General features: G+C 36.3%; 4 protein-coding genes across 10 annotated transcripts in view; 3 read left to right on the top strand and 1 right to left on the bottom strand.

Moving 5' to 3' along the window:
• LOC127871717 (putative tricarboxylate transport protein, mitochondrial) overlaps positions 1-26,469 on the top strand; it is a 195,683-nt gene that overhangs the window by 81,186 nt on the left and 88,028 nt on the right. The window lies entirely within an intron of this gene.
• LOC127871640 (glutathione S-transferase theta-1-like) overlaps positions 1-26,469 on the bottom strand; it is a 163,409-nt gene that overhangs the window by 38,177 nt on the left and 98,763 nt on the right. The gene's annotated exons all lie outside the window — the stretch shown is intronic.
• The window catches only part of LOC127871385 (unconventional myosin-XIX-like), a 200,443-nt gene that overhangs the window by 32,595 nt on the left and 141,379 nt on the right, over positions 1-26,469 (top strand). The window lies entirely within an intron of this gene.
• LOC127871554 (WD repeat and SOCS box-containing protein 1-like) overlaps positions 18,079-26,469 on the top strand; it is a 229,476-nt gene continuing 221,085 nt past the window's right edge. For 2 of the 5 annotated variants that reach the window (XM_052414599.1, XM_052414665.1), the window contains exons 1-3: positions 18,081-18,675; positions 18,898-19,205; positions 22,233-22,457. The gene's annotated coding sequence lies outside the window, so the exon portion shown is untranslated. Of the gene's footprint in view, positions 18,676-18,897; positions 19,206-22,232; positions 22,458-26,469 lie in introns of all 5 variants that reach the window. The other 3 variants (XM_052414676.1, XM_052414617.1, XM_052414658.1) reach the window with 3 other exon arrangements.

Raw genomic sequence — 26,469 nt, forward strand, 5'->3', positions numbered from 1 at the left:
ATTGCACCTAAATATTGTGTGTATGTCGCTTATATGCAGACCTAGTATGGTAGTTCATTTGGGACTTGTAAGGTAAAGGTCAAGGTCCCTGATGCTCAAATTAGAAAAAGAGTTAGCTCAATATCTTATGTTTCGATGGAGTTATTGTTCTGAATGTGTGTTTGTAGGTAGCTTAATGTATACATGGACTATTAAATTGGATTTCCATGCATGACCAATTTTGTCCAGATCAATTTCACTGTTTCTGAAATAGAAACACTGCTTCTGTCAAATATCGTGAGTTTTACTGAAAGTTTGTATTTTGGCAGTGTACATGCAAACCTATCTGTGCATAGGTGGCTTACAAGATGACCTAACATGGAATTGCTTAATTATGGTGTTTGAGTAAAATTTATAGCTACAACATTGAAAACCCGGTTCGAGGCATTGCCATGTTTTTTGACTTGTTTATATTCATACATAGTTCTGTTCAAATGCATGGTTATTTCCAAATGTTAAGCTCCCACTGTTAAATTTTTTCCATCATGCTTGCAGGAGATAGTTTCCATGCTTGCTAACAGCTCCAACCAGTTCATATCAAGTCTGTTCAGTGAAATGGACATCGAAGAAGGGACTGGAAAACGTCGGAAAACTGTCCTGGGGAAATTCAAGGCCTCTCTGGATGGTTTGATGTCTTCTTTAGGGAGCTCGGATGTTCATTATATCAGGTGTATCAAACCAAACACCAAGAGTCTGCCCGGCCTATTTGATTGTCAGTATGTAATGTCACAACTTGTCGCTGGAGGAATTATCGAGACCGTGAGAATCTGCAGCTTGGGATATCCAGTCAGGTACCAGGCCTTTTTAGTTGCTAAAAGATCAAAGTTAGGCACCTTGGCGCTCTTATGCTATTTCTGCTATGCTATATAAACACATGTATAAGCAATAACTAAGTGTATGGACATCAAGACAAATTACAATACAACATGTAGTCTCCATATTTAAAACAAGATGTGTTTGTGAAACACAATGTCCCCCTATATGATGTTTGACATTGTAGGATGACCTTGACCTTGTGAAGGATGACCTTGACCTTTCACCACTCAAAATGTGCAGCTCCATGAGATACACATGCATGCCAAATATCAAGTTGCTATCTTCAATATTGCAAAAGTATTAATAAAATAAGCGATTTGGGCCACATATATTTGACCTCTGACCTTGAAGGATGACCTTGACCTTGACCTTTCACCACTCAAAATGAGCAGCTCCATGAGATGCACATGCATGCCAAATATCAAGTTGCTATCTTCAATATTGCAAAAGTATTCATAAAATGAGCAATTTTGGCCACATATATTTGACCTCTGACCTTGAAGGATGACCTTGACCTTTCACCACTCAAAATGTGCAGCTCCGTGGGATACACATGCATGCCAAATATCAAGTTGCTATCTTCAATATTGCAAAAGTATTCATAAAATGAGCGATTTTGGCCACATATATTTGACCTCTGACCTTGAAGGATGACCTTGACCTTTCACCACTCAAAATGTGCAGCTTCATGAGATACACATGCATGCCAAATATGAAGTTGCTATCTTCAATATAGCAAAAGTTATTGCAAAATGTTAAAGTTGGCTCAAACAGACAGACCAACAGACAGACCAACAGACAGGGCAAAAACAATATGTCCCCCACTACTATAGTGGGGGACATAAAAATAATATTTGTATTTCATCTTTTACGAGTAAATAAAAGTACTGTAATTTGCCTCATTGTTAGATTTTTGTTAAGTGAAAGGAATCTGAAAAAGCATAAGCAGATAACGTTTTAGTTTAGGACAGTTTCCTACATCAACAAGTCTGAAATAGTGTCTCAGCTCAGATTGTCTTTTAAATGTTATCATTGTAATTTTGTTGATAAATTCAAAACGCATCACCGCTTAGAGCATTCGATATATTAAACTGAATACAAATTTCTGGAATCAATGATTAATATAAAAAATTCATTATTTTGTATAAGAATGGCGTACAGTGAGTTCTTGCATCGTTATGGGATGATCTTGCGTAATTCTCCAACACCCCCGTCGTCTCAAAGTTCCGTTGACAATGACATCCTTTACGAACCCTTGGACACTCTCTACATGAAACAGCTTGACATGTTCCACAACTCTCCTCAAAAACACAACACTCCAAAGAAGAGGCTTAGAAGAAGAGCAGGTTTGAACATAGTTATTGTTGATGTTTAAAATTTCATGCAATGACACATTCATGGCAGAATAAAACACTTTTTAAATATTCATGTTGTTCTCTACAAGAAGAGCTCCACATGGTCTGTTGAACGTCTTCTCTATACAAATGTAAATTTGTATGTCTTTTACAACAGGATTGTTATTTGCAAGAAGCAAAGCCTGATTTATTATGTTATGGAATTTTGAAAAGATCAATTATTCTCAATGGAATGTTTTATATAAAAAAATTTATACCAAACATTTTATACGTAATGTGTGACTCCAAAACTTGTATTTACATGGCAAAAATAGAACATTAAAAGAACAGCACTTTTAATTTAAATATCATTAAATCAAGGCTCTAATATGGTGACTAAAAATTATCAGTCAATGACTGTCAACAGTCTATCCATTGTCTTCAGTTGCAGATGTTCAGTATACTGTATGGGTTGATTAAACTGTTATATCACCGTGTGTTGGCAGGCCTGTCCAATTGTGACCAACTGCGGCGATGCTCAGCAGCTGTCCTGGCCATCCTGTACGGAGACTGCAAGGGACTCACCGGTCAGTTTGGCCGCACCAAGCTCTTCTTGCACCAGCATCAGGTATTATAGGGCTGGCCATGTTCTGTAGGGGTTGCAAATCAATGTAACAAGTTGTCCAATTTCATTAATCTACAACTGAAGCCAATTACATATTATCATAATTTTATCTTTAATTTCTTTACAGACATGTTTAAAATTACTTTTTATTCCCCTCGAAAGGGGGAGGGATATAGAGTTGGCGTTGTCCGTCCATCCCTCTGTCACAAAACTGTTCAGGGCTTTATCAGAAACTTCATGCATATAAGATATCAACATGAAACTTCATGGGTGTAGAGATATCAATGCTGAGAAGTGCCATGCACAAGAACCACAACCCTTCATGTTCTTAAATAAGGGTTATTGCCCTTTGTATTTGTGTATGATGTAACTTTTCAGGGCTATATTTCAGATACCATACAAGACTTCAACATGAAAATTCATGGGTGTATTGATATCAATGAGGAAAAGTTTGATGCTTAAGAACAATAACCCTTCACTTTATCAAATAAGAGTTATTTCCCTTGGTTATTTGTGTATGGTGTTTGTTTTTTCAGGGCTTTATCTCAGACACAATACAAGATTTCAACATGAAACTTCGTGGATGTGTAGAAATTGATTGGATGAAGGGCCATGCTCAAGAACCATAATCCTACACTTTTTTATTCTCCCCTAAAAAAATTGGGGGGGGAGCATATAGTCTTCGCTTCGTCTGTCCGTCCGTCTGTCCGTGCATAATTTTTGTCAGGACTATTTCTCAGCAACTAATGCCCGGAATTCAATGAAACTTTATGGGAAGCTTTACTACCAAGAGGAGATGTGCATATTATCAGCCGCTTATGGTCGGATGATTTTTCACAGAGTTATGGCCCTTTTAAATTTTCCATTGTACATATAGTGCAATTCTTGTCCGAGCAATTACTCAGCGACTTATTACGGGAATTCAATATAACTTTATGGGAAGCTTCACTACCAACAGGAGATGTGCATATTATCAGCCGGTTATGGTCAGATGATTTTTCACAGAGTAATAGCCCTTTAAAATTTTCCTTTGTACATATAGTGCAATTCTTGTCCGAGCTATTTCTCAGCAACTTATCACTGGAATTCCATGAAACTTTATGGGAAGCTTCACTACCAACAGGAGATGTGCATATTATCAGCCGGTTATGGTCGGATGATTTTTCGCAGAGTTATGGCCCTTTGAAATTAGCTATAAACTGTACATATAGTGCAAAACTGCAATTCTTGTCCGGGCTATTTCTCCCCAACTTCTGACTGGACTTCAATGAAGCTTTATGGGAAGCTTAACTACCTTGAGGAGATGCGCATGTTATTAGTGGGTTCTGGTTAGATGATTTATTTAGAGAGTTATGGCACTTTGAAAATTTTTAGTTGCTTAACCATCCATCGTATTATTTTTCCAAAGTTATGCCCCTCAAGACGTTTTCTTTTATCTGAATATTTAGTGCAATATTGTGGAAAAAAACACTTTGGGGAGCATTACCTGTCTCAGACAGTTACTTGTTAAATAAGAGTTATTGCCCTTTGTTGTTTTGTATGATGTTACTTTTCAGGCTATATCTCAGATTCGCCACAAGATTGAAACATGACACTTCATCGGTGTGTAGATATTAATGAGGAGAATTGCAATGCTTAAAACAATTACCCTACACTTTATATTTTTTAGGATTACACCATATATGAAATGATCAGCCTCCATCCATAAACAAAACTTATATGGCAGGGATATGAATTTAAGGAGTTATCTTGTTCATAATTGAAGCGAGATGTTAAGAAATATGAGTATTAGATTTGGTCACCCCTGTGTCTTACATATAAAAACCATTATCCTGTATACTTTCTGAACAATATTAATATGTTAACATATTTAGTAATTCTAGATTTTCATTTAAAAAAATTAACCGTGATTTGTTCTCATTACGCAAATTGGGCAGTCATTGATATTTCATAATAGTAATTGTTAATTTTATGCTCATATATATTGTCTCTATAAAACACGAACAACGTATGTGTGCAAGAAAAACCGGAATAACAGATATGCAAATACAAATTGAATCTTGTCTGTAACAGTTACTATGTTGACAAAAGTGAACTATAAAATCCTATTGAATATTTCAGGTTGACAGACTAGAAGAGAGGAGGTACACCATCCTGTGCATGAAAGCCTCTATCATCCAGCGCTACTGGAGAGCACATCACAGACGTCAGCGGCTCTCTGTGATACACCTGTCTGTGTCTGCAAGAGTCATTCAGGCAGCTTGGAGAAGCTATGTGCAACACAAACTGAGCAAGGCTGTTCTTGTGATGCAGAAATGTATGTCCTACAACAGGAGTATTTCAAAAGAATAGCATCATTCAAACATGAATTATTTCTCTTTCTTCTCTTTCTTAAATCACAGTAATCGTTGGTCAATCTCTGAGAGAAATCTAGTCCAACAAAATGAGTAGCTTCTTCTAAAATTATTTGTTTTGACCATTGCCAGCATTTACAAAATTGTAATAATTTGTGTTCTGTTATCCCAGCAATTATGAATTGCAAACTTCAAACTTTGTATTTGTAGACATTATAAACAAGTGAATAGGTTTTATATCTTCTGATGTTTTGTTTAATAGGGTTCAGGATGCACATGTGCCGAAAACAATACAAAAGACTTCAAGAACAAAGGCAGAAAGCCTGCAAGGAGGCAAAAAGAAAACAGGCGTCATGGAAACCAATCATGGACAGGAAACGCACATCGTCCGGGAGCAAAAGGTCAAAGACTTCCTCAAGGTCAAGTAGTAGAGTTCACTCAGCAGACAGCTCAAGGGGGGTATCTGACTCCAGTGGCATACTGTCTTCAGATAACAGTTCCCTGATGGATTCAGATCAACACATGGATGTCAGTGAAGAATGTAAGGCAAGCCCGTTCTCAACTAGCACCCCAAAATCGACTTCAGCCGTTCACATGTTTTCAGCGGATAGCGACGGTATTCTTGCAGGTCAGAAAGAGAATGTTTCTCCAAGTAAAAGGAAAGCTCTCATGCCAAGAGGTCGGCCAAACTTCCGACGAAGTCCACAAACAAAGTTCAAATTAAAGAGGAAACACTGCAGTTCAAATAATGGAAACAGGATAGAGCATAGTGGAATGTCACCTGTCAAAAAGATGAAGACACCTTATGGATATAAGGTTACACAGGAGGATGGCCTTAATGTAGGGGATGGTATTATAACACGCAGAAAACTGCCTTCAGTAAGTACTGAATGGGGTGCACAATAATTGACAGATAGCGCTGCGTAATAGCAGCTATTCTGAAGTAGAAGAAATTTCTTACTTTTTTTACTCTTACAGAGAATAATATAAAAAATATTTGTGATTTTTAGCGAGGCTGTTTTCGGACAAAACCCGAGGTATTTTCATAGCCTGCTTGCTTTCAGACGTCCGCCGGCATCGTGCTAAAACCTTTACATTGGCTCTTAAATCAGAGTGCTTTCACCTACAACTTTGAAACTTCATATGTAGATGCACCTTGATGATTTCTACACGCCACACCCATTTTGGGTCACTAGGTCAAAGGTCAAGGTCACTGTGACCTCTAAAAAAAATAATCTGACAAGCTTTCGCAGCTTAGCGTGGCACCCGTTATGTGGTTCTCTTGTTAAGATTTTCTCATTAATACTGAAGTACTGATTATGGTAAATGTATCCCTGAAATAGATTCAGTTTATCAGAGGCATACATCTTCATTATATTTACATTTTGTTACAAAGAGCCAAGCAAAGCTGCTTGCTTTGGTTTTTGCTTTTTTCTTTTTATTTGCAGGGTCCAGTCCGGTTCCATACCCGGGCGAGCGTTCTCAAGCATGCACACAAACTCCACCACAAGGAGCTGGTTAAAGGACTTCTAGACTGTCTCCCACACACCCCTATCAAATAATGGACCTCATCCCAATGTTGGACGGTCCTACACACACCCGGCACATGTGTATACTTATAATATTGTACTGTCTTTAACAGACCTTTCATATTTTAAGAAGTATCCCAATGTTAAAGGGACTTGTTAATTGTATGGCAAAATTACTATTTTCGCTATTGGTGTCTCAGATTCAAAAAAAGAATGTATGTATTATATTCAAACAAGTAAAATCACATTCCTGACTAAGAAACATGTTACAAACATATGTTTGTTAACCCTTTGCATGCTGGGTAATTTGTCTTCTGCTAAAATGTATTCTGCTGAATTTCTAAAATTAGCATTTTCTTTGATTTTTTTTCAAAGAATACTTTCAGAATAGCAAACAGTTTGGATCCTGATGAGACGCCACGTTCTGTGGCGTCTCATCAGGATCCAAACTGTTTGCAAAGGCCTTCAAAATTCGGTTCCCGCACTGAAAGGGTTAATTGATGATCATGAATCAAAATTGGAAAAATATAAATCATTAGTAAAGCTTTTCATAGATTGTTTAGCAAAAGCAGAGATTACATACATAGCGGTAATGATTTGGCCCAAATACAAAAGCCTACATTGTATAGTGGAGCATGTTTGTTTTTTTCATTGTTCTGTTTTTTAGTCCCCTACCTGTTTCACCGGAGGGGACTTATGGTTTGCGCTCTGTCTGTCTGTCAGTCAGTCAGTCAATCCGTCACACTTTTCTGGATCCTGCGATAACTTTAAAAGTTCCTAATATTTTTTCATGAAACTTGGAACATGGATAGATGTCAATATGGACATTATGCACGTCATTTCATTTCGTTCTTACGTCAAAAATTCTGGTTGCTATGGCAACAAATAGACTAGAAATACTGCTGAAAATGGTGGTTTTCTGGATCCTGCGATAACTTTTAAAGTTCTTAATATTTTTTCATGAAACTTGAAACAGGGATAGATGGCAAAACGGACATTATGCACGTCATTTCATTTTGTTCCTACGTCAAAAAATTCTGGTGAATAGCATCAAATGTTTAAAAAAATATTCTGAAAATGGTGGAATTTCTGACCATGGTGGAGCCGGTAGGGGACTTATATTGCTTGACAATAGTCTTGTTTATTATTTTGTTGTTGTTTTTTGTGATAATATTTATAATGCCCCCCTTCGAAGAATAGGGGGTATATTGCTTTGCTCATGTCGGTCTGTCTGTCGGTCCGTCCACCAGGTGGTTGCCAGACGATAACTCAAGAACGCTTGGGCCTAGGATCATGAAACTTCATAGGTACATTGATCATGACTCGCAGATGACCCTTATTGATTTTGTAGTCACTAGGTCAAAGGTCAAGGTCACGGTGACCCGAAATAGTAAAATGGTTTTCGGATGATAACTCAAGAACGCATACGCCTAGGATCATGAAACTTCATGGGTAGATTGATCATGACTCGCAGATGACCCCTATTGATTTTGAGGTCACAAGGTCAAAGGTTAAGGTCACGGTGACTCGAAATAGAAAAATGATTTTTGGATGATAACTCAAGAACGCTTTTGCCTAGGATCATGACACTTCATAGGTACATTGATCATGACCTGCAGATGACCCTTATTGATTTTCAGGTCACTAGGTCAAAGGTCAAGGTCACAGTGACAAAAATCGTATTCACACAATGGCTGCCACTACAACGGACAGCCCATATGGGGGGCATGCATGTTTTACAAACAGCCCTTGTTTTAAAATATTCCAAACATTACAGTTTTGTAAGTCAATTCATCTGATAATGTTTTTAAAAATTTGAAAACAGGTTAACAGTTAATTATTCACTTTATAAGACTTTTCACCATAGGGAGCTCATCACACCCTGGCAAATAATTGGGCGCGGTTCAATGTGGGGGACTTTGCACCATAGCAAGCTAATTAGTGGATTGAGAGACTGCATATTGGATTGTCTTCTACACACCCTTGGAATGTATTTAATTCATTCAAATTTAAAGTATTTGGCACATTAGGAAGCTTGTCAGTGGGCCATTAGTATACCTGCCACATTTCTATCGAGACTTATCTGTAGTTTTATTGTCCCCTACCGGTTTCACCTGAGGGGACCGGTTTCACCGGAGGGGACTTATGGTTTGCGCTCTGTGCGTCTGTCAGTCAGTCTGTCACACTTTTCTGGATCCTGCGATAACTTTAAAAGTTCTTAATATTTTTTCATGAAACATGCATAGATGGCAATAAGGACATTATACATGTCATTTCATTTTGTTCCTACGTCAAAAATTCTGGTTGCTATGAAAACAAATATAAAATTTTAAAAAAATCTGACAATGGTGGAGCTTGGCAATAGTCTTGTTATTTAATGCCATGCCTAAGTTCTTGAAGTGACTCGTTCCTACGTCAAAAATTGTGGTTGCTTTCGGAACAAATAGACTATAAATACTGCTGAAAATGGTGGTTTTCTGGATCCTGCGATAACTGTGCAAGTTCTTAATATTTTTTCATGAAACTTTAAATATGGATAGATGACAATATGGACATTATGCACGTCATTTCATTTTGTTCCTACGTCAAAAATTCTGGTTGCTATGGCAACAAATATATTTTAAAAATCTTGAATTTCTGACAATTGTGGAGCAGGTAGGGGACTTGTATTGCTTGGCAATAGTCCTGTTATTTCATAATTTGTGATATGCTTTCAAATATCTTAATAAATATATTTTGTATTTGATGCACACATATGTGTATGGTGTAGTTATGTTTTTAAATCGTATCAGTCTTTTATTATTGTTACTGCTAATAAAGTATTTAACGAATAAACTACCTTACTTGTAATTTTAAGTAGGCAAAACAATTTAGTAATTCCTAGCACATGTCTAAAAAAATATTAAAATAATACATATTTAACCTGTCACAGAATGAAGAAGTGAGAAGTGTGTATCAAACTTATACATGCTCAATTTTTGAACAGTTCACGTGCGTCCAGTGCCTGCAGATGAACACGTTGCTCCCATTGTAAAGCCATACACGTTGGAGAAAATTTTATAAGTACAGAAACAGGCGAGCAATTTAATTTACAGAAGAATATGAACTGTGCATCTAAAGATGTAATAAACCTCATTACATGTAAACAGTGTAAGAAGCAGTACGTTGAACAAACCATGCAACCGATGTCAAATAGCAACTTTTCTGACTACACTTTCAACATTCAGCACAGTTCAAATGACTTCCTTTATGCCAATTGATGTTAGTAACAGCATAAATCGTCTGGGTAAAGAAACTTGCTGGATACATAGACTTAAAACATTATGCCCTAATGGTATGAATACCAACGTTCTTTTTAACATAAAAGACTAGCTCTGCAATTTAATTTAGCTTACTTTTGTTTTTTCCTATTAGTATTTTTTGTATATAATTTTATGGGAAAGTGTGTATTCTTGAATCCGAAAGTTAAGCTTCATTTATTTGACGTGAATTTTATTAACGCACATTTTCCCGAGATTTTATATACGTTCAGTCAACTAAATTAAATTAAGCTCTCTGCTATTATTTGTTTTATCTAGGGATGGGACCGAATATCCTATATTCGAAAATCGGTCGAATATTCGAATCCAACATTCATATTCGAATATTCTATTTTTATGCAAAGACACTTCCAAAAAAGTACATGTACAAAGTTGCAGTTTTGGTTTCCATTATAAGTCATTGCTTTGATAACAGCTGCCATCAATGAACGAGGTGATAACTGGCAAACGGGAGGGTATAAAGAGAGTGACCAATCGTCAATTTTCTCTCAATTCAGAGTTATGCAATATGTACACATTACTTTCAGAAAATCAGTAAAATATAAAAGTCAATTTATGTGAAATTAATGTTGATTGATAACCATTTACAAATCTGTGTTTTTACAGGGTTTTTTTTAACCTCAGCGGTCAATTGTATAAACAGTGGTTAATATTAGCTGTAGTTACTTGATTAGCGCAGTTATTTACATGCATATGTTACCGCCATATATTTGTATTCACGATGGTAACTCCGTTATAACCTAACCATTGAACTTTGTTAACTTACCACTGTAAAATTACCAACAACGCAATCCTAAAAATGACATCGTTTTCGCACAATTTGTCAGACGAACATTGTCCAATATAGCCTTCGACTCTGTCCCAAAAGAAATAAGCGAACAACGGGCTTAAACCTTTAGTGACCGAGAGGTGGACGTTTTCAAGAACTTATTGACAGAAAATCTTCATAAAATAAAAGGGGTCACTCGTTACCTAATAAGTAATGGACGCCATGCTCCTTGTAGACATAAATCTGGTACAAGACATTATTTAAAGCCCCATTAACACTCAAAATCAACGAATATTTCGTAAACTATTTCATAACATAAAGTTAACCCATAAAAAATCGGTGTTCCTTAAACCAATAGCGATAATTCGAACGCTAGATGTGGACTGGTAACATAGATTTAACACGATACAAAGTTACCAGACCACATCTATCGTTGAAGTTTTGGCTATTATAAGTAACACTGATTTGTTTATGGGTACACTTTATTTTACGAAATAATTTACGAAATATTCGTTGATTTTGAGTGTTAATGGGGCTTTAAAAGGATGGTTATAATGTTTACGCATTAAAACGCAAAACTCAATTATTTATCGTGATGATATAATTATTTTTGGTAAATTTACATTAGCGACACATAATCAATTCACATAGACCGAACTATGGTGCAACCAAAGACCTATAGATTAATCTATAGGTCTTTGGTGCAACGTAGCAATAAAACAAAACAAACACATAAAGTTTTATATATGTTGTCACAAGATTTATTATCGAATCCCGGGTAAATACAGTTTCATGCAATTGCAGTGCACGTTTTGCAGCAATAAAACGAAACTTAAACATGCTTTTTACATAATTTCACGAGCAAGATAGATTCTATATTTGAAATATGAAATGAGTAAAATACACATATCCAATAATTATTTGAAACGAAAACACTTGCGTTGAACATCAAATTTACTGCAATTTGTATTTTAGAAGCTAATATGTATTTAATGTTCATGCCATTGAGCATTAAATATTGGGGACTTAAAATGATAGCTACATTCGTTTCAAGTTACCGAATTAATATACGTACCATCACTTTATTATGTTTCAGTTAAGCTATATTTAATTTAATTTTTGCATAGTTGATAAGTCTACTTATTGTTTTATTCATTAAGCTTACCGTACCTTATATAGCTTGAATAGCGATTTTTTTGTGAACTTATAGAAGGTTTAAACGAATATCGGCACAAATTCTCTTATATCGGGATGCAGTGACAATCACCCAAATCGCGGTCCCGTCGAGATCTGGCACGTTTGTTTTATTTCCGTTATTCAAATATCAAATCAATGATTATCTAATCAGAATTCATCTTCTCAAATTTATACCAATTAATTCGTCGTGTATTTTAATTCCAGAAAAAATAGCGAAACCAAAAGCATACATATAATCGATGGAAAGTAATCCAAATCAGTTAGAAGTATTGCAATAAATTAGAATTACGGTAATGTGTTTTCCTGAAATATCTTACATCTTATGAAACTAAACAGTATTTATTTAAAAAGAAGAGCATAATAATCATGCAATGATCTTAAGCAAATAAATATTATTCTATACAACTTTTCAAAGCTGCACATAAGATACGATTTATAGTGGAATTTGTGGCAATCAGGAATAGTAATTTGCTCCGGACGGTCATAGGTTCGGACATTTTAATAAAAGGTTTAAAAATCGAATATTCGAATATATTCGAATAATAACAAACGATTATTCGAATATCATTTCCAGTATTCGTTCCCGTCCCTAGTTCTATCCTTATGTAGGCGTAAGCCGAAGCGTTGATAAAAAGGGAAGAAAAATATGTGTTTTTGCTGGATTTATCATACTAACTAAAATTAGGGTTGAAAGGTTGTTAAAACTTGTTTTTATCAACTTCATGAACAAATGTTTGAACCAAAAAAGCAGTTGAGACTCATTGGTATGAAAAGGGTTTTGTTATTCAAAACAAGAAATATCTTGTTAAAAAGATGTATAACTTTAATTATGGGTTGATGTTGTTGAGAGAGAGAGAGAGAGAGAGAGAGAGAGAGATTCTCTTTCTGACCATGATACCTTGCGGGTGCTATGCATTAAGGTCATTATTCCACTGATTGAACAGTCAGGATAGGGAACAAAGATACTTATACTATATAACATGTACTAGTGCACATAATATAATAAGGTAGTAATTACTAAACTCGAGGAAGAAGCCTTTTAAGTACAAACGCTATGGCGCTGACAATTTGCCAAATATAAAGGGGTACAAAAAACTGTTAATGTTGAGAGTTGAGTGTGAAACTGTTGTATCTCTATCGCCTTTTTGTAAGAGAAAATCGTTTCTACTCCTTCCCGTAAAGTACCAGGCTCCTCTGGAGAATCAACAGTCCCACAGTAGGGATCAAATCCAAGACGTCCTGATTGCTAGGCCGATACCACACTCACTACCAGTGATCTGGTTTCACTCTGAATTCGCCGTTAATTCTGTAACAAATCGCACTGCTGCATCCCTTTTCTTCTTCTTCCAATACATCACTCCTTCTAAATAAAAGATTGTGTGCCTGTGTCTGTTGGTTAAGTGATGAAAACTGTACACAGGAGCTCAGTTGGGATTAGTTTGACATTATTTACATGGTTAGTGTTTACAGGTGGATAAGGGGGGGGGGGGGGGGCAATGACAGTCACAGGAGTAAGGGTTATGAAACACTTCTACTGTTGCTGCCTTATGTATATGGGGGTTAGTGAATTCCATTGTATGTCTGACCTTGGATAGAATGAGGATGTATACTAGTCTTGTGAGGTTTGTATGTTTCTAAAGCTATAAACCCTTTTCACAACAGGCCAAACGCAAAGTCACGTGCCTAATAAAACTCCAGTACTGAACGTGTAGCCATTCACAATAGCCCCGCACAACGCCGCATCTGATTTCAGCCTTTTACTCTTTTAACATTCGGCGATGTAACGATTTAGAAAACACAATATGAGATTGTCAGAATAAGTAATAAATATGTACTTCACATTATAAGTGTAAATACATTTAAAAATTTGTCTTGATTAAAGTACTTGTTTTTCTTCATTTTTGCACTCATTCAACAGGCTTTGTTAGAGTTTTTTTTATCCTGCTGTTTGAATCTCTCATGTTTATTGATACATCTGTGGTTTAATAGCCCCTGTGTTCAGCACAAACCCATTATCTCGTTATGATCAGATACTGTGCCGTCTGTAAATACTAAATACGAGCATGAGGTCATAAACCACCCGTGATAGATGCCCAACTCAACATCACCCGAAAACGGAGTGCATCGCTTTGAACAGCCATAGATCTATAACTTCAATTTTTACAAATGCTGGTCAAATTTTAATAAAAAACACGATACACAACTCGCTAGTTCTGGCTTCCATAACTTTAAATGTCGCTTTTTATGATTTTTGACAGGCGCGACATTATAGGCATGTCAATACTATATAAACTGTACCATACCCGTAGCCAGTGGGGGGGGGGGAGGGTGCGTTGGGTGCATTCGCACCCTATCTTTTTGGACAAGTAAAAAAATTGTACTATAAGCTGTACCCAACTTTATTGGACGCAAAAACGGTTATTTATTTTTTCCAGGATCCGAGTGAGTATTCGTATTTAAGCGTTAAAATAATATTGTATTCAATATGCAACCGACAGGTCACCATATAATTAATGTTTTCGATTAAGTCATTTCCAAGATAGCGCGTGATTTTTATTTACAAGTTTTAACCGTAGAATTGTTGAAATCAACAGAAGTTGTGACAGCAAAATTTGAGAAGATCTAAGAAGCTGGTCCCCGCAAAATGAAATTGGAATCTTTGTTACAAATAGATATTTGTTTTCTGTATAATGTAAATTTATTAACCAGGAACTCTAATCCGTATAAAATCGATACTTATTTATAACTATTTGATACTAAATGATTGTTTTGTAACTTTTGTCATCGTTGTTAATGTCTATAACTGTAATAGATATCATAACAAAATGTAGTAGCCTACTTATTGTGGGTTGAAATCCCAGTCCAATAACCTTTTTCGACAATTTTCTAAATGGCTGGAAAACAATTTGATTAACTTGAATAAACACATAATCTTATAAAAAAGAAAATACATTTTAGATGATTATTAGCGGAATGTTATGTCAGCTTCCGAAAACTTACGATACAGAAAGCTTTTTGGTTTCACTGGTCATACAAATTGTGTAAAACAGCATAGTTTTAGCATATTGTATGGTTGATTTCTAAATCAGCCTCGTTCCAATATCCAATTACCCTCGTTACAACTAAATAGGATATCTTCAAAGCAAATAAATAATTAATTCTAAGCATTCATTGGATGCGTCTCTTTTCCAGTTGATGTTATATGCCTTCAACTGAATCTTTACTTGACTGAAATCAAAGAACACCCTTCGACTATTGCCGAAGACTAATGAGTCACTGGTTAATAACTTTGCATTATACCACGATTTATAACAAGAACACATTGTGCAAAGCATTTTCGACAAACTTCGTTGTCTTTTTGGTATATCCTCGTACAACCATTTTCGGATCCTCTAAAGGGGTTTCCAGCAAAAAATATCAGCTATGCTCAAGTCATGATATTTTTTTTTGTTGAATTACAAGAAAACAAATCATTGTTACAAAGCAATGAAGCTTTTTTTTGTAGTTTACCAACACTTAATGGCATCTGTTCTGCTCCACATACATAACTTTCCACAATGTTTTAATTATGTCAAGCTTGACGTTAGGTATTCTTAAACAGTTGTTATAATGAATTTAAATAGAGAATAATAGGTTAGTGTTGATTATAGATCAGGTTTATCATGCGAGGCTTAGAAAACAAAAAGCACGAGCCTTGGCGAGTGCTTTTTCGTTTTCGTGCCGAGCATGATAAACCTGATCTATAATCAACACTAACCTATTATTCTATTTATCCCACTTTTTATTCAGTAAACTTTTTATTTAAACAAAATAAGTTTTCATGGGTGTTTGTCGTACTTTGATAATGACTGTAGTGTAACCAAGGTCAGTGTATTACTCCGCGTTCCAAAAATAACCGCTGATCAAATAATCATTTTTTTTAAATCAGAATGTCGTTCTGTAACAAAGTGTCGAGCGTTATTAATCACAATTTTAATCATATTGAATTGCAAATCTTTAAGTTTTATGATATCAATATTACATTAAGTTGTTATATACAAGGAACTACATTTGTTTACAACGTAGCCTAACACCACACACAATTCACTTTCGATATCAAACTATCGAGTCGATCACGAGGTGCACAATATTTGCTTCTTTGTTATAATATGTGGTTATTCGTGACGAAATAACAAAGATTACTTGGATTTAAGCTAATTATATACATTAACATTTTGAATGTTAAACGTGGCACCAAAGAATTGTGAGGCAAAGTTGTTCGAACTAGAGAAAGACATTTGCTGGTGAAGTGACTGGGTGGGGCGAACATGAAGATCAACTTGTTCGACGGTAGACAGTGGTTGTCTAGGCTGCATTTCGGCCATAGTTTCGGTGCATGAAGGTGAACAAGAGGAATCTGTTGGATTGTTACATTTACTGGACTGAGCAAGAATGATCACTTTTGCTGCTGTTCAACAGATATGTTTGAATAATTGGTTATGGACTGGACATTTTTGTGCCCTGTTATGGCCATGGTTTCAGTGGCTGGAATGTTTGCATTTCGAAGTTTTTGGACCAGTAATTTGCGAACTGAGTGGTTCGTTATTCTCTTGTGCTTGAGAAAGCCGGTGTTTTGCCATGGCCTTCAGCATCTGACCTAACTTGTTGACACCCAATTGTTGACGCAAGAATCACCGGGATGCAGTGTCATTTGTGCGTATTGCCAGGTAGAAAAGATGCTTTGAAGAAAAATCAGATGGACGCATATCCGAGTACAGCTTGTAAATGAACACAGGATTTCTTGGTCCAGACGATTGTTTTCTACGGTCAAAGGGGAGCAACTCGAACTGACTTCTTCAAAGGGGAGCAACAACAACAGAATCTATTTGCATAGTGTTAAATTTACCTAATACTAGGTTTTAATGACAATAAATGCCAAAAAACTCGTTTTTGCTACTTTCCTTTGTTTTAAGGTCATAAAGATTGACACACATTTGAGATTGTTTTTATTATTGATGCACTTGGCAAATACAGGTGACGAGGTGCGTGGGAAAAAGTAGTCCCGGTTCGGCAGTTGATGACGTCATTTCGTGCCATTGATTATAGCCTTGCCGTTGATTATAGATGAAATTTAATCAACGGGGCTTTAATCAACCGATTTCGCTGTAAAAGTGGGATAAAACGTTATAACATATGATCAGATGGACGTTAAAGTTTACTTTTCATCAACTGTGACGGATCTTGAGCATATAATGGGCAAATAAGTACATCTTTTTTCTTCAACGTCCTGGTATACATTGTTAAGGAATTTGAGACCACAGGGCCAGTAGTTTGTGGTTGTAAGGTCTTAAATTCTTAATGAAGCCTTACGTGTTATATGTTTCTGAAATTCGTTAAGAAAAACATAACTAATTTGTTAAAAATAGTAAAAAAAATAAAGTAACCAGTTATACCATTTTGATTCCTTTTTAGTATTGATGCACATAAGAGAAGACCCAGTTTTGTTAATCGGTGTTTGTTGAATAATACACTTTTAGCACGCTTAGAGCAATTCTAGACCTCTGGTACTATCCATAGTAGCCGACAAACAATTGTTTTGAAAAAAGTCAAATATTTCCATTTTATTTTCTCGATTTATGAATGGTAGAATGTTGGAATGGTAAAACACACCTATTTTATCAAGGTTCCAAGACTCAAATAAATAATGATATTTTATACCGTTCTTATTGTTGATTTTACATTCTATAAATTTGTTGTTGCATATGTATATATAAACAAAGTGTGCACCGTATAAAATGATGTATTTCCGTGACTGATCGAAAAAAGGTGGTTATTAAAAAACGTGGTGGGGTATACATGTATGTTAAATCATATTCAAGTCGATCGGTCAATGAGTATGGTCAATTAAAGTGATATTTCATATAAAAATGCCCTATAACTTCAGTCTCTTAATACATTTAAACAGTGACCAGAATGCAGGAGTTTACTTTTTATTTTTAAAATTGTCTATGGGGTGGACCTCCAAAGCCCCCGATTGCAGGAGGATCATCCCCCCCCCCCAAAAAAAAAATAAATAAATAAATAAAATATCCCATTCGCCCCTTCGTTGCTCAATAACAATCGTCGATGGCAAAAATTCGCAACCCCTTTTCAAAACCCTGGCTACGGGCCTGTGTACGCTGAAGTTTCTTTAGCTAACAACTCGCGTGAGATCGTTGTCGATCAGACCCGAGTAATGAATGAAATCTTCAGGCGTTAAGACACACCTTCGCATTCACTGTGAATGAACAAAAACTGTCACGTGACCCAAAAACTCAACGTTTTACGAAGGTGTTGCTTTGGTTTTCGAGAACACTTCGAAGCAAACGTATACTGTATAAATACGTACGAAAAGTTAACAAGTTCCTTTGATGGTGCGAGCGCGACACGCGTGTGTGTGTTTTTCATGTTAATTTCCCAACAGTCATTGTCAGCTGTTATACGGATTTTGTGTTTTATCCTATTACCAGATGAAAATCGATAGAATAACAACGTTCGTATAAACTTAAGCTATCGCTATTTTAAGATCAGATTTGGGTTTTTCCAAAAAATGGAGAATCTGTTTTTGTCAACTACGGAAAGATAAAATAGTCAAAAATGCGATATTTTATCATTATTACATTTATCATTGTAGTGGAAAAAGGGAGGAAATAATAGGATAAATAAAATATTATGTGAGTTTTAGATAAAGATCAAGTTTATCATGCTCGGCACGAACCATGGTAGCGCTCGGCAAGCCTCGCGCTACATCGGTTCTCAGCCTCGCCACTCTGGATCAGCAGACGATTTATTTCATAAATCAATCTTACGGAGGAATCCGAGATAGCCGATGTATCACGATTGATGATAAACTTGATCTTCATCCAAAACTCACATAATATTCTATATATTTACAGTTGCTTCCCTTGATTTGGCCTAATTCCAATAATAGTTGGCTGCACCGCTAACTCGGTCAGTCGTTAAATTTGACAGTATAAGTTCGTTTGGACAAATCGTGTTAGAATTCTCGCTACTGAAAAAGAAACGAATAACACAAAACAGTACGAATCTTGAAGGGATTTTTCTTATCAACTATTTACGGAACAACTTTAGCGTAGTTATTTATAAATGACATGTATCTCGAGTGTATTTCATCACCGCTGTGTTTTCGTTAGCTGTGTTGACGTGTTTTGGACGAGGAATTTCCTTGTTGTGACTGTGAAAGGTAACGTAATATTTTAACTCTTTCGGACCTATTTAAAAGTCTTGCAGACCACTTTAACATCTCAGTTGTCTTAATCAAGTTAATGTACTTTTTTACTGTGTTGTAATGTTTAGAACTGCATTAGACTGTACTAGTTGTAGCTAAAGAAACTTCAGCGTACAGTTTATATAGTATTGACAGACCTGTAAAGTCGCGCCAGTCAAAAATCATAAAAAGCGACATTTAAAGTTATGGTAGCCAGAACTATACTAGTTGCAATAATTCAACTATCAGCTTTATAACCCAATGGGTTGCCAGAGCGTTTATAGGGTTTACTAACGACTCGCCCCCTTAACGACTCGCCCCATAACAACTCGCCCCACTTTTTATAATGACTCGCCCCACATAGATAACGACTCGCCCCACATAGATAACGACTCGCCCCACATAGATAACGACTCACCCCATCATTACTTATATGGTAGGATTTTTATTTAATTTCGATTTTATTGTGTTTTAAGTCGGTAAAAACTGGTGCGGTATTGAAAAAATATCTTAAGATTTGGCAAATTAGAAGTTTGATGAAATTTGTTAAAATGCTTTACTTTAACTTTCACCTTTTTCAGGAACTTTCAACAGAAACTGGAATACTGTATTGCATCCTGCATGATTTCTACACCTGGAATTTTATCAACTCTTGCAATTAATATTATGCGTTACCACAGTAACATAACTTTGTTTTTGCGTATATAATATATAACGACTTGCCCCATCATTTTTATTGTTACATTACTATACTTTAATCATGTTTACATCTTTAACTAGAAATGGCGCGGCAGAGGCCGACGCGTATCCCCACGCCGAATGTTTGACCTAGGTGTGCCCCAGGGTTGGTAATGGGGCCATGCATAGTTGAGATTGACCGTATTGTCATAAGAGAGGTTCAGTATCAATTTGAAGTGAATCGGTGTAGAAATGAAGAAATTATAGTAAAAGGCAATTTTGGGTGGGTGTGGTCTATGTGGGCGGGGCGCCCCAGGGTTGGTAATGGGGCCATGCATAGTTGAAATTGACTGTATTGTCATAAGAGAAGTTCAATATCAATTTGAAGTGAATCAGTGTAGAAATGAAGAAATTATAGTAAAGGCAATTTTGGGTGGGTGTGGTCTATGTGGGCGGGGCCCCAGGGTTGGTTATGGGGCCATGCATAGTTGAGATTGACCCTAATGTCATAAGAGAAGTTCAGTATCAATTTGAAGTGAATCCATGTAGAAATGAAAAAATTATAGTAAATGGAATTTTTTGGTGGGTGTGGCCTATGTGGGCGGGCGCCCCAGGGTTGGGATTGGGGCCATGCATAGTTGAGATTGACCCTAATGTCATAACAAAAGTTCAGTATCAATTTGAAGTGAATCCGTGTAGAAATGAAAAAATTATAGTAAATGGAAATTTTGGTGGGTGTGGCCTATGTGGGCGGGGCGCCCCAGGGTTGGGAATGGGGCCATGCATGGTTGAGATTGACCGTACTGTCATAAGAGAGGTCCAGTATCAATTTGAAGTGAATCGGTGTAGAAATAAAGAAGTAAATGCAAAATAACCTAAAAAAACGAGTGATAATTTCTGACGCGGCCCCACCCCAACCGCTATAACTTTTGACCCAGGGGTCAGATCAAAATTCTAAATAGTGCAGGGTCGCAAATATGCTCATAGCTACCATGTGTGTAAGTTTCAAGGTTCTAGTGCTTTTAGTGTAGGAGGAGATAGTGGCCAGGACGGACAGACAGACGGACGGACGGCGGAGATAACCACAATATCCCCACCTTTTTTTCAAAAAGCGTGGGGATAAATACTTGACTCCGCAGTGGAACGTATTACTCAATTAAAGTTATAACCATTAAAGTAATTAAACAAATTGTGGAATTAATTGATTTATCACAAATGGTTTCTTGTTTATTTGAAACCATTGCAAATTTTCCGCAATAATTGTTCACACCTACAAATTAAAAGAACCGCCATTTAATTAGCATTTAATGTTTATTTGAAACCATTGAAAACTTTCCGCGCTAATTGTTTACACCAAAATTTAAAAGAAACGCCATTTGTTTAGCATTTTAAAGTAAAGTTTGTGTGAAAAACACAAAAGGACTGATACGCATTTTTATAATATGAAAAAAGATTTTTAAAAACGTGTGTTGTGTATTCAGTATAACGATAATCCCTAAATTCTTGAGTAATTTAACCTGGGAATCTTTAATTGTCGATATGATCTTAGCCTTTGCTTCTTTTTATAAATATAAAGGAAAGTATGACATGAGACAAATGTGCCGATATCCAATAGTCTTGCTTATGATAATATTGTCACTGAACAAAGATGTAAAAAAAGCCATCATAAAATAAAAATTATTACTTTTCAGAATTTGCCTGCAATAGACATATATAAGGTCAGGTATAAGGCAAAAAAACCGCTGAACGATGGTTATCAAACAATGCCGAACCTTAAATTCATATTTTGAATTGATTTCATTTATATTACCATAATATATAATATCACATTTTATTTTGATAGGGCGAGTCGTTATATATGTGGGGCGAGTCGTTATACATGTGAGGCGAGTCGTTATAAAAAGTGTGGCGAGTCCTTATGGGGCGAGTCGTTAAGGGGGCGAGTCGTTACATTACCGCCAGAGCCGCCATAGCAAAAATTATCAAAGGCTCTGGGAGTCCGTTTATATGGACTATAGACAGTACATGCTTATCTGGGACGACACTTTATAAGCACATGCATTAAACCCCCTTTTCACAGAACGAGGTTCAATTATTAGTTTGGAATGTTTAGTTTTGTTATCAGTATGTTCTGTCAACAAGGTGGAGTTACGGACAATGAACTATTTGCTTTGATCAATCATCCTATTTCAGTCTTTAACAATGTTAATGTAGGGGCAGATGCCTTTTGCAAACCAGTCAAGGGTCTGGTGATTTACTGTAAATATTGTTGTCCTCATTTCCATGTTTCTATTTAAAGTATATTTTTCATTTAATATGTTACAGATTTATCTGCATAGTGGCAAGGTAGAGCAATCAACTGGTCGCTACAGTGTCTCTACTAAGTGATCCATTGTCCTGAAGTAATTGTGTCACAGTGTGGAAGCACTGAGCAATCTACCTCTACAGTCTGTGGATTTCTAGTCTTACTGGTTAGCATAGAATCTACAAATTTAATGACACAAGACGAAACTCCGAGAAGCTTTTGTAAAGCAGAAGCTACGGACCTTGGTGAGTATGAACTCTTTGTAATTTTGTGTGTAGGTCATGCATGCTGTTACAAATGCACACTAAATTTGTGTAAGATGATCAAAAGAAAGGAAAAAATGTATATCTTAATCTGCCATTGCTGGAATATGGTTCAATATCCTACTACTATATAATGCAGAAAGTCACAACATATTAACCCTTTCCCCATTATAAGTAGCAAAGTGAAAATGACTTGCAACCAGCATTAAACCAAAACAGCCTGCTACTAACTCACAGTCTTTTCAGGTTTCATCTTTGCTGCTCAACTAAGGGTTGGAAATAAAGCCTGTACAACTTTAATATAGTAAGATTTAGAAAGGTATTTAATTAAATGTAACTATCTGAGGGACAACAAATGGGCCAAAATGCGTATCTAAGTGGTACAATTGTGTAGTGGGAAAACACCTTGTAGACGGCTTAAGTGTGTGTCAATATGTATGATTCAAATTAATATGGGGTGAAGGCTACTAAAACAACTGTGAAAAAGCTAAGGTTTTGTCATTTGACTCAAACTTAATTCCCAAGTCTTAGGTCAGGGTATGTAACGTCTAATAATAATCCAAGTATAGAGAAAATTTGATTGTGAACATTGAAAAATATGGATGTAGCTGTTGGAAATGAGGAATGTAACCAGGCCAATAAAAGGCAGTTTGGCCTAAAGGAGGGGAAAGGGATGGAGGTGGGCAGGAAGGGTCAGGAAGATTTCTTTTATATGTAAAAGAAATCTGGTAAATATTGTAACTTGTTAGTGACTTAATGTGCTTTTTATGTGCCCCAGTATACGTGTATACTGGTGCCCCAGTATACGTGTATACTGGGGACATATTGTTTTTGCCCTGTCTGTTTGTTGGTTTGTTTGCGTCAAACTTTAACATTGGCCATAACTTTTGCAATATAAAAGATAGCAACTTATATTTGGCATGCATATGTATCTCATGGAGCTGCATATTTTGAGTGGTGAAAGGTCAAGGTCATCCTTCAAGGTCAAAGGTATAAGGGGGGGACATAGTGTTTCACAAACACATCTTGTTGTACATTTACTTGAGCCCTAATATTCAATCATCCATTGTGGATTTTGGTAAGAAAAGACTTTCTTGAAAAAAAAAATATCATGAAAGAGTAATGTGTCATTCCTGGTCTGCACAGGCTAATCATGGAAACACTTTATGCACATTCATTAAACCCCCTTTTCACAGAGCACTGCCCATTTGTTCTTTAACAAAAACTAACATAGGCGTTCCACAATATAAGGCTAAACAAGATAGGTTGACTCATATTTACATTTACAAACTTTCATGGCCTCAATTCAGAAGTCATGTGTCTAAACTCTTTTATGTCTCTTTTTTTTGGTAGTCTCATAACTAAATCTTGTATTAAATAACTGCGAAATTCGCATGTTTGTTTTAAGGGATGTAACATTCCTATTAAAGAATTGATCTAAGAAGTTGATATGTGATTGTCTTACTGCTCCTTTTTTCAGGTTCTGGAATAAAGACTGAGGTCCAGTCTGCAATCTTCAAGAGTCATTACTGTGAGAATTGGTCCGTAGCATGGGCACCTGACTGCTCGTATGTGGCATGGTCACAGGGTGGAGGCATTATCTACTTGCTGCCCTGGGAAAGGCAGGAGGGGAAATTGTGAGTGCAGTGTATTTGTGTGTGTGACTTGGTAATTTGATAGAAATGTTTCTACTTTTACTTTCAAGGTTTTGAAATCCAAGCTTAGCTGGGATTGGATTAAAGAAAGGTTTTCTGAAAATGTCTGCCTGAAGATTAGAGCTATTAATTGTGTTTAATATTTATTATGACTATTTCATATTATAGTAATTATTGTTAATTATCCACGTGCAGGGGTCTTAAACTTGTTTCCTTTTTGAACATTTCAAAAACAACTTCCAGCTAAGATCAAACAGTGAATTCAGGCTAGCATTTTAGTGCCAGCAAGGTCTTGTTATTGTTTTGTTTTTATGCCCCCCCCCCCCCCCCCCCCCGAATTGAATGATCAGGGTTTATTGTTTTTGGCCTGTCTGTAATTGTATGTGTGTGTCCCAAAACTTTAAGGTAGGTCAAAACTTTTGCAATATTGAAGATAGCAACTTGATATTTGGCATGCATGTGTATCTCATGGAGCTGCACATTTTTAAAGGTCAAAGGTCTTCTTTTTTTTTTTTAAATAGCTGACGTGCAGCCTCAAAGCGCAGTACGGGGCATTGTGTTTCACACCACAGCTCTTGTTTAAGAGTACAATTGTAATTTTATACCATTGTTTGTTGTGAAAGTATAAAATCATTTTTAGCTCATCTATTTTTTGAAAAAAAATTATGAGCTATTGTAATCACCTTGGCGTCGGCGTTGGCGTCGGCGTCCGGTTAAGTTTTGCGTTTAGGTCCACTTTTCTCAGAAAGTATTAATGCTATTGCATTCAAACTTGGTACACTTACTTCTATCATGAGGGGACTGGGCAGGCAAAGTTAGATAACTCTGGCGAGCATTTTGACAGAATTATGTGCCCTCTTTAAACTTAGAAAATTGAAAATTTTGGTAAAGTTTTGCGTTTAGGTCCACTTTTCTTAGAAAGTATCAATGCTATTGCATTCAAACTTGGTACACTTACTTACTATCATGAGGGGACTGGGCAGGCAAAGTTAGATAACTCTGGCGTGCATTTTGACAGAATTATGTGCCCTTTTCATACTTAGAAATTGAAAATTTTGGTTAAGTTTTGTGTTTAGGTCCATTTTATTCCTTAAGTATCAAAGCTATTGCTTCATACTTGCAAAACTTACTAACTATCATAAGGGGACTGTGCAGGCAAAGAAATGTAACTCTGACTGGCATTTTGACAGAATTATGTGCCCTTTTATACTTAGAAAATTGAAAATTTGGTTAAGTTTTGTGTTTAGGTCCACTTTATTCCTACAGTATCAAAGCTATTGCTTTCATACTTGCAACACTTATTAACTATCATAAGGAGACTGTTCAGGCAGGCAAAGTTATGTTACTCTGACTGGCATTTGGACGGAATTATGGGCCCTTTATACTTAGAAAATTGAAAATTTGGTTAAGTTTTGTGTTTTGGTCCACTTTAACCCCTAAAGTATCATAGATATTGCTTTCATACTTGGAACACTCGCAAACTATCATAAGGGGACAGTAAAAGGACAAGTTGCATAAACTCTGGTTGTCATTTTTATGGAATTATGGCCCTTTTTTGGACTTAGTAACTTTGAATATATGGTTAAATTTTGTGTTTCAAGTCCACTTTACTTCTTAAGTATCAAGGCTATTTCTTTCAAACTTCAAATACTTTCATGCGATCATGAGGTTACTGTACCTGGCAAGTTGAATTTTACCTTGACCTTTGAATGACCTTGACTCTCAAGGTTAAATTATTAAATTTTGCTAAAATTGCCATACTTCTTTATTTATGATTAGATTTGATTGATACTCTGACAAAACACTACTCTTACTTGACATACCACAATAGACTCAACCCAAACCATCCCCCGTGCCCTCCCCCCCCCCCCTCCCACCTCCCCCCCCTCACCCCCCCCTAATTTTTTTTTTTAAGATCATCTCACAAATGACCACCACACCCTCACACTATACCCCCCCCCCCAAATTTTTTTTTTGAAACGGTTAAAAAAACACAAATATTTATTTTTATTATTTTATGTTTGAATACCGTCCAACCATCGCACCCAAGAATCCCCCCCCCCCCCACCCCCAACCCTCCCCCCACCCGAATCCCCCCCCCCCCCTATTTTTTTTTTTTTTTTTTTGTACAGATCATCCCCACAAATTACCACCACACCCTCACACTATTACCCCCCCCCCCTCCCACCCACCCCCCAATTTTAATTTTTTTTTTTGAAACGGTTTAAAAACACAATATTTATTGTTTATTATTTTATGTTTGAAATACCGTCCCCATCGCACCAAGAATCCCCCCCACCTCCCCCCCACCCCCCACCGCGATTTTTTTTGTGTTTTTT

The sequence above is a fragment of the Dreissena polymorpha genome, chromosome 1, assembly GCF_020536995.1.
Source record: "Dreissena polymorpha isolate Duluth1 chromosome 1, UMN_Dpol_1.0, whole genome shotgun sequence".
NCBI classification, from domain to species: Eukaryota; Metazoa; Mollusca; class Bivalvia; order Myida; family Dreissenidae; genus Dreissena; species Dreissena polymorpha.